The sequence below is a fragment of the Arachis hypogaea genome, chromosome 5 (assembly GCF_003086295.3).
Source record: "Arachis hypogaea cultivar Tifrunner chromosome 5, arahy.Tifrunner.gnm2.J5K5, whole genome shotgun sequence".
Taxonomy (NCBI): Eukaryota; Viridiplantae; Streptophyta; class Magnoliopsida; order Fabales; family Fabaceae; genus Arachis; species Arachis hypogaea.
This window is the reverse complement of record NC_092040.1, coordinates 34,383,884-34,397,571: the sequence shown is the minus strand read 5'-3', so window position 1 is coordinate 34,397,571 and position 13,688 is coordinate 34,383,884. Positions and strand designations below refer to the sequence as shown.

The 13,688-nt window shown below is 40.2% G+C and overlaps 1 non-coding gene across 1 annotated transcript; it reads right to left on the bottom strand.

Moving 5' to 3' along the window:
* Positions 1–10,395: 10,395 nt before the first annotated feature.
* LOC112804470 (small nucleolar RNA R71) lies at positions 10,396–10,499 on the bottom strand. The gene has a single exon (XR_003203084.1). It is a non-coding gene; the product is annotated as a small nucleolar RNA R71 (small nucleolar RNA).
* Between the last annotated feature and the right edge of the window lie 3,189 nt (positions 10,500–13,688).

Here is a 13,688-nt window from a genome sequence, read left to right as displayed (position 1 = left end):
CACCGTTGTCAGTGGCTACCTCCCATCCTCTCAGTGAAAGCGATTGCATATGCTCTGTCACAGCATAGCGGAATTTATCTGTCGGTTCTCAATCAGGCCGGAATAGAATCCAGTGATTCTTTTGCGTCTGTCACTAACGCCCCGCCCTCAGGAGTTTGAAGCACGTCACAGTCATTCAATCATTGAATCCTACTCAGAATACCACAGACAAGGTTAGACCTTCCGGATTCTCTTGAATGCTGCCATCAGTTCTCGCCTATACCACGAAGACTCTGATCTCACGGAATGGTTGGCTCGTTTGTCAGACGAGCACTCGGTTGTCAGGCGATCAACCATGCATCGTGCAATCAGGAATCCAAGAGATATTCACTAGAGCCTTGATCGCTTGTAGAACAAGAGTGGTTGTCAGTCACCTTGTTCATGGGTGAGAATGATGATGAGTGTCACGGATCATCACATTCATCAAGTTGAAGAACAAGTGATATCTTGGATAAAGAACAAGCGGAATTGAATGGAAGAACAATAGTAATTGCATTAATACTCGAGGTACAGCAGAGCTCCACACCTTAATCTATGGTGTGTAGAAGCTCCACCGTTGAAAATACATAAGAACAAGGTCTAGGCATGGCCGAATGGCCAGCCTCCCAAAGTGATCAAAAGATCTAAAGAAAAAGGTTCCAAAGATCAAAAGATTATAATACAATAGTCAAAGGTCCTACTTATAGAAAACTAGTAGCCTAAGGTGTACAGGAATGAGTAAATGACATAAACATCCTCTTCCGGGCCCACTTGGTGTGTGCTTGGGCTGAGCAATGAAGCATTTTTCGTGCAGAGACTCTTCTTGGAGTTAAACGCCAGCTTTAGTGCCAGTTTGGGCGTTTAACTCCCATTTGGGTGCCAGTTCCAGCGTTTAACGCTGGGATTTCTGAGGGTGACTTTGAACGCCAGTTTGGGCCATCAAATCTTGGGCAAAGTATAGACTATCATATATTGCTGGAAAGCCCAGGATGTCGACTTTCCAACGCCGTTAAGAGCGCGCCAATTGGGCTTCTGTAGCTCCAGAAAATCTACTTCGAGTGCAGGGAGGTCAGAATCCAACAGCATCTGCAGTCCTTTTTGGTCTTTGAATCAGATTTTTGCTCAGGTCCCTCAATTTCAGCCAGAAAATACCTGAAATCACAGAAAAACACACAAACTCATAGTAAAGTCCAGAAAAGTGAATTTTAACTAAAAACTAATAAAAATATACTAAAAACTAACTAGATCATACTAAAAACATACTAAAAACAATGCCAAAAAGTATACAAATTATCCGCTCATCAGGCATTGTTCCCGGACATGATGATCCGGTAGTGATCACTATGATCCTCGCCAATGCCCATCTACATAGAACCCTGGTGGATCAAGGGAGCTTGGCCGACATCTTGTTCAAACCAGCATTTGACAAGCTAGGATTGGACGAAAAGGAGTTGAAAGCTTACCCTGATACCCTATATGGGTTGAGGGATACACCAATAAAGCCACTAAGATTCATACCCCTACATACAACTTTTGGAAAGAGGGTGAAATCCAAGACTCTGAGCATCGACTTCATAGTCGTCGATGTGGGTTCGGCCTACAATGCTCTAATAGGCAGAACGACCCCTAATCGGCTCGGAGCGGTGGTATCCACCCTCCATCTCTGCATGAAATTCTCAATGCCAGAGGGAATCGCAAGCATCAGGTGATATCAGAAGTTGGCAAGGAAATGCTACAATGAAAGCCTAAACCTGAGAGGAAAAGGCAAGGAGGTTCACACCACTCGGAAGAGTCCGAGCTAAAGAAGAATTACGACTACAACCCAGGGGAAAAACTGAAGAAATACAGGTCGGGGATGAGGAAGGAAAGAATACCAACATAGGAGCCACCTTGAAAGAAGAATTGAAGCAGAAGCTTATAAGGCTCCTACAAGAAAATTTCGACCTCTTCGCCTCGAAAACCTCTGACATGCCCGGGATAGATCCTGAGCTCATGGGACACAAGCTGTCAGTATACCCCGGATCGCGACCTATTCAGCAAAGGAGATGGAAGCTCGGACCTGAACGGGATCAAGTAGTGGAAGAGCAAATACAAGCCCTCTTAGAAGCCGGCTTCATCAGAGAGGTCAAATATCTGGCTTGGATAGCAAATGTTGTGCTAGTCAAGAAACAAAACGGTAAATGGAGGATGTGCGTCGACTACACCGACCTGAACAAAGCGTCTCCAAAAGACCCATATCCACTCCCAAATATTGATACCTTAGTAGACTCCAGCTCGGGATATCAATACTTGTCATTCATGGATGCATACTCGGGATATAAACAAATTCCGATGTATAAGCCGGATCAAGAAAAAACATCTTTTAACATGCCTATAGCAAATTATTGCTACGTGATTATGCCTTTTGGGTTAAAAAATGCAGGAGCCACCTACCAAAGGTTGATGAATAAGGTGTTTGCACCTCACATTGGGAGGCTAATGGAAGTATACGTAGGCGACATGCTAGTAAAAACCAAGGATGAAGCTGACCTCCTGACCAACCTCTCGCAAGTCTTCAACACCATAAGGACGCATAGGATGAGGTTGAATCCCGCAAAGTGCACCTTTGCAGTAGAGGCTGGAAAATTTCTAGGATTTATGCTAACACAAAGGGGGATAGAAGCCAACCCCGATAAGTGTAGAGCAGTCCTGGAAATGAAAAGTTTGACTTGCTTGAGAGAGGTCCAACAACTGAATGGCCGACTTGCAACTCTCTCCAGATTCTTGGCCGGATCAGCATTAAGATCCTTACCACTTTTCACCCTACTAAGAAAAAGGATGTCAGTTCGAATAGACTCCTGAATGCAAAGAAGCCTTCCAAGAGTTCAAAAGGTTTTTAAGCCAACCTCCAATTCTGACCCGATCTAAAATTGGAGAAGAACTCGTCCTGTATTTGTCCGTAGCTAACAAGGCTGTAGCATCAGCCCCAATACGGGAAGACGAGGTCAGGTAGCAACCAATTTACTTCACCAGCAAGGTTCTACAGGGCCCCGAGTTAAGGTACCAAAAACTCAAAAAGTTTTCGTATGCCTTAATAGTAGCCTCTCGAAGGCTACGGTCTTATTTTCAAGCTCACACTATAAGAGTTCGAACAAACCAGCCCATGAAGCAAATTCTTCAAAAAACAGACACTGCGAGCAGAATGGTTCAATGGGTTATAGAGCTATCCGAATTTGATCTGAAGTATGAAACTCGGACAACAATTAAAGCTCAATGCCTCGCCGACTTCATGGCAGAATATGCAGGGGAGCAAGAAGAAGCCTCCATAGCCTGGGAACTATATGTGGATGGCTCTTCCAACAAAGTCAGAAGCAGTGCAGGCATAATATTGGTCAACCAAGAGGGGACTCAAATAGAAGTCTTCCTCAAATTTGAATTTCCGGCTTTCAATAATCAAGCAGAATATGAAGCCTTGATTGTCGGGTTAAAGCTAGCGGAAGAAGTCGGTGCGACCAAAGTAGTTATGTTCAGTGACTCTTAGGTGGTGACCTCTCAAATCAATGGGGAGTATCAGGCTAAAGACCCCAATATGAAAAGGTACTTGGACAAAACTTTGGAGTACCTTAGGCGGTTCTCGAAAACCAAGGTTAAACACATAACTCGAGATCTCAATAGCAGAGTAGACACCATCTTCAAGTTGCAAGCACCAAACCAGGGAAAAATAATAGAAGCCTAATCCAAGAAACTCTTCAAGAACCCTCTGTCATAAAAACAGAGGCTAAACAAGATGTCCTAGAGGTATCCAGGGTTGGACCTCGGGTGGATGACTCCCTTGATCGAATACATGAAATTCGACATCCTACCCAAAGAAGAAAAAGAGGCCAAGAAAATCTGAAGGGAAGCATAGAACTACACCTTGGTGAAAAATATCCTCTATAAAAGAGGAATATCCACACCATTATTGAAGTGTGTCCCGACCTCTAAAACAACAGAAGTCCTAGAGGAGGTTCACAATGGTATCTACGGGAACCATCTCGGAGCAAGGTCTCTGGCTAAAAAAGTCATCCGAGCTGGGTTCTATTGGCTGACCTTGCAAAAAGATGCAATCGAATTCGTAAAAAAGTGTCAGCCATGCCAAATGCATGCAAACTTCTACACCGCTCCCTCTGAGGAGCTCATTAGCATCACTTCTCCATGGCCTTTTGCAAGATGGGGTTTGGACCTATTAGGGCCCTTCTCCCAAGCACCTGGACAAGTGAAGTACTTAATAGTGGGGGTAGACTACTTTACGAAGTGGATCGAAGCATAACCGTTAGCCACCATTATAGCCCAGAGAAGTCGGAAGTTCCTCTACAAGAATATCATCACAAGGTTTGGAGTCCCCCACTCCATCACCACTGATAATGGAACTCAGTTCACGGAATCTACCTTCAGAAACTTGGTAGCCAGCATGAAGATCAAGCATCAATTCACCCTGGTTGAACACCCACAAGCAAATGGGCAAGTTGAGGCAGCCAACAAGGTTATACTAGCTGGGTTAAAGAAAAGATTGCAAGATGCAAAGGTAGTCTGGGCTAAAGAACTCCCCCAAGTACTATGGACATATCGGACTACACCTCAGTCTACCACAGGAGAGACAGCCTTCCGACGTGCTTATGGCATAGAAGCCATGATACCAGTTGAAATCAATGAGCAAAGTCCAAGGTTGAGATTCTACGATGAGGTTGGCAACATTCAGGCGCATAAAGAAGAACTCGAGTTACTCCCTAAAGTCCGAGAACAAGCCCAGATAAGGGAAGCAGCGTTGAAACAAAGGATAACGAACAGATATAATAAAAAAGTCATTCGAAGAAGTTTCATCCCAGGTAACTTGGTTTTGATTAAAAATGACATCGGTGTCAACAATCGGGAGAAGGAAAACTCACTGCTAATTGGAAAGAGCCATATAAGATAACTGAAGCCTTAGGAAAAAGGTACTACAAGGCAACCGACTTGAGCGGTACCAAGCTACCGAGGTCGTGGCATGCTTGTAACATGAAGATATACTATAGTTAAAAGCGAACTCCACTCCCTGGTGTACTCTTTTTTCCGACTTCATGGTTTTGTCCCAAAGAGGGTTTTCTTGAAGGGGGTTTTAACAAGGCATCAAAGTGGAGCCTAGGGGAAAACAAATCTTAAAAATTCCCTAGTAGCAAAAGTTGCCTCCATTTATTAATAAAGATTTTTTCATCACATCTCTTTATAAATTCCATTATTGTTATTCTACGAAACGTGTCGACTTAAGCGAAAATCCCATGACCGACATAAGTGGTCGGCGGGATGAAGCAACGAGATACAAGTCAGTGTAAAGAGGTTACAAAAGACGATCATAAAAACTCGGGAACATTACGACCTATTAGTCAGAAAACCCGAGAAGAATCAGAATGCATCGCAAAAATAACCTAAGTCACGAAAGCAATTCAATAAACAAAAATTGAATATGCAGGAATACAAAAGAGATGAGGAAAATTGCACAAAAGGTAAAGGTTGTTTTCAAAAAATCATGCAATAACTTAGACAGCTTGCCTATTCAAAAAGGTTTTTTTTTCACAAAACCAATGGGTTTACATAAAAACCTAAAGAATCGCAATAAAAACATGCACACGCAGAGTATACCTTAAAGCCCTTATCCAAAAAAGGGCGAAGCAAATAAAGCAATTTTTTGTTAACAGCCAGAAGGCCAAAAAATTCAAGAGCCATTACCACAAACAAGCAAAAATAAATTGCTCAAAGAGGCCCACAAGCCCGGCCCCATATAGCCAAAATTAATTAACTGGAAAGAGGATTGGAGTCACAAGAAGGAAGGGAGTTCGGATCTACAGCAGGAAAGGTCGGAGCAGCCTCTTCGACAGCAGAAGTCGGAGCTTCTGAAGACATTGGCAGGAATCCCTCCTGTTGCTCCTGGTGCGGTATTTTATAACCCACAAACTAACCGGCAAGTGCACCGGGTTGTACCAAGTAATACCTTACGTGAGTAAGGATCGATTCCACGAGGATTGATGGATCAAGCAACAACGATTGATTGATTGGCTTAGTTAGACAAACAGAAAATAGTGTTTGGATGTTCAAAAAGCATTAAAGAGTAAAGAAGAGTTTGAAGAGACAGGTGAATAAGTGAATAAATTGGGAATAAAATATGGAGAAGATAGTTAAGGTTTCAGAGTTATCTATTTTTTCCGGATTAACTTTTCTTACTAACTAATTTAATTATGTAGGATTTAATTTATGGCAAACTGTATGTGACTAGACCCTAATTTCTTAGACCTTCCTAGTCTCCTCTAAAATTCACTAACTGCTGATGAGCGGATAATTTATACGCTTTTTGGCATTGTTTTTAGATAGTTTTTAGTATAATATAGCTATTTTTAGGGATGTTTTCATTAGCTTTTATGCTAAATTCACATGTCTGGACTTTACTATGAGTTTGTGTATTTTTCTGTGATTTTAGGTAATTTCTGGGTGAAATTGAGGGACCTGAGCAAAACTCTGATAAAAGGCTAACAAAGGACTGCTGATGTTGTTGGATTCTAACCTTCCTATACTCGAAATGGATTTTTTGGAGCTATAGAACTCCAAATGGTGCGCTCTCAATGGCGTTGGAAAGTAGACATTCAGAGCTTTCCAGCAATATATAATAGTTCATACTTTATTCGTGATTAGACGATGTAAACTGGCGCTCAACGCCAGTTCCATGCTGCATTCTGGAGTCAAATGCCAGAAACACGTTACGAACCAGAGTTCAACGCCAAAAACATGTTACAACTTGGCGTTCAACTCCAAAAGAAGCCTCTGCACGTGTAAAGCTGGAGCTCAGTCAAGCACACACCAAGTGGGCCCCAGAATTAGATTTCTACATCAATTACTTACTTCTGTAAACCCTAGTAGCTAGTCTATTATAAATAGGACATTTTATTATTGTATTAGAGATCCTGGATCCTGGATTGTATTTTTGATCCTGTGGTCACGTTTTGGGGGCTGGCCATTTGGCCATGCCTAAACCTTCATCACTTATGTATTTTCAACGGTGGAGTTTCTACACACCATAGATTAAGGGTGTGGAGCTCTGCTGTACCTCGAGTTTTAATGCAATTACTACTATCTTTTATTCAAATTCAATCTTATTTCTGTTCTAAGATACTACTCGTACTTCAACCTGATGGATGTGATGATCCGTGACACTCATCATCATCCGTCCCTATGAACGCGTGCCTGACAACCAGTTCCGTTCTACAAGCGAAAGCTAGAGTGTGTATCTCTTGGATTCCTGATGCACGACGCATGGGTGCCCTTGCCTGATAACTGAGCCTTCCATTCCGTGAGATCAGAGTCTTCGTGGTATAAGCTAGAATTGATGGCGGCATTCATGAGAATCCGGAAAGTCTAAACATTGTCTGTGGTATTCCGAGTAGGATTCTGGGATTGAATGACTGTGACGAGCTTCAAACTCGCGATTGTTGGGCGTGATGACAAACCTAAAAGAATCAAGGGATTCTATTCCAACATGATCGAGAACCGACAGATGATTAGTCGTGCCGTGACAGAGCATTTGGACCTTTTTCACTGAGAGGATGGGATGTAGCCATTGACAACGGTGATGCCTTACATACAGCTTGCCATGGAAAGGAGTAAGAAGGATTGGATAAAGGCAGTAAGAAAGCAGAGATTCAGAAGGAGCACAACATCTTCATACGCCTATCTGAAATTCCCATCGATGATCTACATAAGTATTCCTATCTTTATTTTCTGTTTATTTATTATTATTATTCGAAAACTCCATAACCATTTATTACCCGCCTGACTGAGATTTACAAGATGACCATAGCTTGCTTTATACCAACAATCTCCGTGGGATTGACCCTTACTCACGTAAGGTTTATTACTTGGACGACCCAGTGCACTTGCTGGTTAGTTGTGCGAGGTTGTGAAGAAAGTGCTGAGTTAGTAAATGCGCACACCAAGTTGAATGCCATTATAAGAGATCACAATTTTGTGCACCAAGTTTTTGGTGCCGTTGCCGGAGATTGTTCGAGTTTGGACAACTAACGGTTCATCTTGTTACTCAGATTAGGTAATTTTCTTTTTCCTTTATTTTCAAAAAAAATTATTTTTCAAAAATCTTTCAAAAATTTATCACCAGTTTTGGAAAATTTTTCAAAATTTTTAAGAATGAATTCTAGAATTTCATGAAGCATGTTGAAATTTGGCTGGCTGTAAAGCCATGTCTAATTCTTTTGGACTGAGGCTTCCAAACCATCAGCATAGAGGCAAGTTAATTGAAATATCAGCTATTATATGCCTGATTTACATCCTAAAGCTGGCTGGCTATTAAGCCATGTCCAACCCTTGGATTGGAGCTTTAGGCCAACATTGAAAGATTCCTGGAATTCTTATTAAAAATTTTGAATTTCTTATTTTCTTTTTCCTATATGTTTTTCGAAAAAAATAAAAGAAAATACAAAAAAATAATAAAATCATAAAAATAAAAAATATTTTGTGTTTCTTGTTTGAGTCTTGAGTCAACCTTTAAGTTTGGTGTCAATTGCATTTTTCGAAAATCCATGCATGGTGTTCTTCATGATCTTCAAGTTGTTCTTGGTAAGTCTTCTTGTTTGATCTTGATGTTTTCTTGTTTTGTATATTTTGTTGTTTTTTATGTGCATTTTTGTATTCATAGTGCCTAAACATTAAAGATTTATAAGTTTGGTGTCTTGCATGTTTTCTTTGCATCAAAATTTTTTCAAAATTATGTTCTTGATGTTCATCATGATCTTCAAAATGTTCTTGATGTTCATCTTGACATTCATAGTGTTCTTGCATGCATCATATATTTTTATCCAAAATTTTCATGTTTTGGGTCATAATTGTGTTTTTCTCTCTCATCATTAAAAGTTCAAAAAAATCAAAAATATATCTTTTCCCTTTTTTCTCTCAAAATTTCGAAAATTTGAGTTGACTTAGTCAAAAAATTTTTTTAAATTAGTTGTTTCTTATAAGTCAAGTCAAATTTTCAAATTTAAAAATCTTATCTTTTTCAAAAATCAAATCTTTTTCATTTTTCTTTTATGATTTTTGAAAATTTCAAAAATTATTTTCAAAATCTTTTCTTAATTTTATTTCAAAATTTCGAAACTTAACTAACAAGTAATATGATTGGTTCAAAAATTTGAAGTTTGTTACTTTCTTATTAAGAAAGGTTCAATCTTTGAATTCTAGAATCATATCTTTTAGTTTCTTGTTAGTCAAGTAATTAATTGTAATTTAAAAAAAATTTAAATCTTTTCCAACCATATCTTTTTAATAATATCTTTTTATCATATTTTTTAAAATTTTATCTTTTTCAAAAATTTGATTTCAAAATATCTTCTTATCTTCTTATCCTTTCAAATTTGATTTTCAAATCTTTTTCAAACTAACCAATTAACTTTTTCAAATCTTCTTAACCAAATTTGATTTTGTTATCTTTTTCAAAACCACCTAACAACTTTTCTCTCTCCAATTTCCGAAAATACCTCTCTCTTTTTCAAAAATTCTTTTTAATTAATTAATTGTTTTAAATTTTAATTTTAATTTTATTTCTTATCTTAATTTTCGAAAATCATTAACTCCTTTTCAAAATTATTTTCGAAAACTTCTGTCTCTCATCTTATTCTATTTATTTATTCATTTACTAACACTTCTCTTCATCTCAATTCTCTGCCCCTATCCTCGCCCTTGTGTTTGGATTCTCCTTTCTTTATTCACTTCTTCTTCTACTAACATAAAGGAATATCTATACTGTGACATAGAGGATTCCTCTTTCTTTTTTGTTCTCTTCTTTCTCATATGAGCAGGAACAAAGAAAAAGGCATTCTTGTTGAAGCTGATCCAGAACCTGAAAGGACTCTGAAGAGGAAACTAAGAGAAGCTAAATTACAACAATCCAGAGACAACCTTGCTGAAATTTTCGAGCAAGAAAAGGATATGGCAGCCGAACCCAACAACAACAATGCAAGGAGGATGCTTGGTGATTATACTACACCTACTTCCAGGTTTGATGGAAGAAGCATCTCAATTCCTGCCATTGGAGCAAACAATTTTGAGCTGAAACCTCAACTAGTTGCTCTAATGCAACAAAACTGCAAGTTTCATGGACTTCCATCAGAAGATCCCTACCAGATTTTAACTGAGTTCTTGCAGATATGTGAGACTGTTAAGACTAATGGAGTAGATTCTGAAGTCTACAGGCTCATGCTTTTCCTTTTTGCTGTAAGAGACAGAGCTAGAACATGGTTGGACTCACAACCTAAGGATAGCCTGGACTCTTGGGATAAGCTGGTCACGACCTTCTTGGTTAAATTCTTTCCTCGTCAAAAGCTGAGCAAGCTTAGAGTGGATGTTCAGACCTTCAAGCAAAAAGATGGTGAATCCCTCTATGAAGCTTGGGAAAGATACAAGCAGATGACCAAAAAGTGTCCTTCTGACATGTTTTCAGAATAGACCATGATAGAGTTCTCTAAGATGTCACTGGACCACTCTACAGGTGGATCCATTCACCTAAAGAAAACGCCTGCAGAAGCTCAAGAACTTATTGAAGTGGTTGCAAATAACCAATTCATGTACACTTCTGAGAGGAATTCCGTGAATAATGGGACGCCTCAGAGGAAGGGAGTTCTTGAAATTGATGCTCTGAATGCCATATTGGCTCAGAACAAAATGTTGACTCAGCAAGTCAACATGATTTCTCAAAGTCTGAATGGATGGCAAAATGCATCCAACAGTACTAAAGAGGCATCTTCTGAAGAAGAAGCTTGTGATCCTGAAAACCCTGTAATGGCAGAGGTAAATTACATGGGTGAACCTTATGGAAACACCTATAATTCTTCATGGAGAAATCATCCAAATTTCTTATGGAAGGATCAACAAAAGCCTCAACAGGGCTTTAATAATGGTGGAAGAAACAGGTTTAGCAATAGCAAGCCTTTTCCATCATCTTCTCAGCAACAGACAGAGAATTCTGACCAGAGCACCTCTAACTTAGCAAATATAGTCTCTGAACTGTCTAAGGCCACTTTAAGCTTCATGAGTGAAATAAGGTCCTCCATCAGAAATTTGGAGGCATAAGTGGGCCAGCTGAGTAAGAAAGTCACTGAAACTCCTCCTTGTACTCTCCCAAGCAATACTGAAGAGAATCCAAAAAGAGAGTGCAAGGCCATTGACATAATCAACATGGCCGAACCTAGAGAGGAATGAGAAGACGTGAATCCCAATGAGGAAGACCTCATGGGACGTCTCTCAGGCAAGAAGGAGTCCCCTATTGAGGACCTAAAGGAAGTTGAGGCTCATATAGAGACCATAGAGATTCCATTAAACCTTCTTCTGCCATTCATGAGCTCTGAAGACTATTCTTCCTCTGAAGAGGATGAAGATGTAACTGGAGAGCAAGTTGCTCAATATCTAGGAGCTATCATGAAGCTGAATGCCAAGTTGTTTGGTAATGAGACTTGGAAAGGTGAACCTCCCTTGCTCATTAGTGAACTAGATACATGGGTTCAGCAAATTTTACCTCAAAAGAGACAAGATCCTGAAAAATTCTTAATACCCTGCACCATAGGCACCATGATTTTTGAAAAAGCTCTGTGTGACCTGGGGTCAGGCATAAATCTTATGCCACTCTCTGTAATAGAGAAGCTGGAGATCATTGAGGTGCATCCTGCCATATTTTCATTGTAAATGGCAGACAAGTCAGTAAGACAAGCTTATGGATTGGTAGAGGACGTGTTGGTAAAGGTTGAAGGCCTTTACATCCCTGCTGATTTCATAATCTTAGACACTAGGAAAGAGGAGGATGAATGCATCATCCTTGGAAGACCTTTCCTAGCCACAGCAGGAGCTGTGATAGATGTTAACAGAGGAGAATTAGTCCTTCAATTGAATGGGGACTACCTTGTGTTTAAGACTCAAGGGTGTTCTTCTGTATACATGGAGAGGAAACATGAAAAGCTTCTCTCAGTACAGAGTCAAACAAAGCCCTCACAATCAAGCTCTAAGTTTGGTGTTGGGAGGCCACAGCCAAACTCTAAGTTTGGTGTTGAGAGTCTACAACATTGACCTGATCTCCTGTGAGGCTCCATGAGAGCCCACTGTCAAGCTATTGACATTAAAGAAGTGCTTATTGGGAGGCAATCCAATTTTTATTTATCTAACTTTATTTTTCTTTTATTGTTCTTTAATGTTTTATTAGGTTCATGATCATGTGGAGTCACGAAAAAAATACTAAAATTAAAAATAGAATAAAAAATAGCAGAAGAAAAATCACCCCCTAGAGGAAGGACTTACTGGCGTTCAATGCCAGAACAGAGCATGGATCTGGCATGAACGCCAGAAACAAGCAACATCCTGGCGTTTGAACGCCAGGAATATACCCTGAGGAGAGCTGGCACTGAACGCCAGAAACAAGCATGGAACTGGCGTTCAACACCAGAAACATGCTGCAATTGGGCATTGAACGCCCAACATAAGCATCACTTCGGCGTTTAAACGCCAGAATTGTATGCAAAGGCTTTTTACATGCCTAATTGGTGCAGGGATGTAAATCCTTGACACCTCAGGAACTGTAGATCCCACAAGATCATCTCAGGATCTGTGGACCCTACAGGATCATCTCAGGATCTGTGGACCCCACAGGATCCCCACCTACCTTAACTCACCTTCTCTCCTCTTCTTCACATTCATCCTCTCTTTCCCAAAAACCCTTCACCAATCACCTCAATCTCTCTTTCCAATTACCTCCTTCACCACTCACATCCATCCACTCTTTCCCATAAACCCCACCTACCTTCAAAATTCAAAATTTCTTTCCCACCCAAACCCACCCTAAATAGCTGAACCTACTCCCTCTCCCCTCACTATATAAACCCTTCCATCCTTCTTCATTTGCACACAACACAACCCCCTCTTCTACACCTTGGCCAAATACACCTTCCCCCCTCTCCTCCATATTTTCTCTTCCTCTTCCTCTTCTTCTTTTTTTTTTCCTTCTTTTGCTCGAGGGCGAGCAATATTCTAAGTTTAGTGTGGTAAAAGCATAGCTTTTTATTTTTTCATAACCACCTATGGCACCTAAGATCGGAGAAACCTCTAGAAAAGGGAAAGGAAAGACAAAAGCTTCCACCTCCGAGTCATGGAAGATGGAGAGATTCATCTCCAAAGCCCATCAAAACCACTTCTATGATGTTGTAGCCAAGAAGAAGGTGATCCCTGAGGTCCCTTTCAAGCTTAAGAAAAATGAGTATCCGGAGATCCGACATGAGATTCAAAGAAGAGGTTGGGAAGTTCTGACCAACCCCATTCAACAAGTCGGAATCTTAATGGTTCAAGAGTTCTATGCCAATGCATGGATCACTAGGAACCATGATCAAAGTATGAACCCGAATCCAAAGAACTATCTTACAATGGTTCGGGGGAAATACTTAGATTTTAGTTCGGAAAATGTGAGGTTGGCATTCAACTTGCCCATGATGCAAGGAGATGCACGCCCCTACACAAGAAGGGTCAACTTTGATCAAAGGTTGGACCAAGTCCTTATGGACATATGTGTTGAAGGAGCTCAATGAAAAAGAGACTCCAAAGGCAAGCCGATTCAATTAAGAAAACTGGACCTCAAGCCTGTGGCT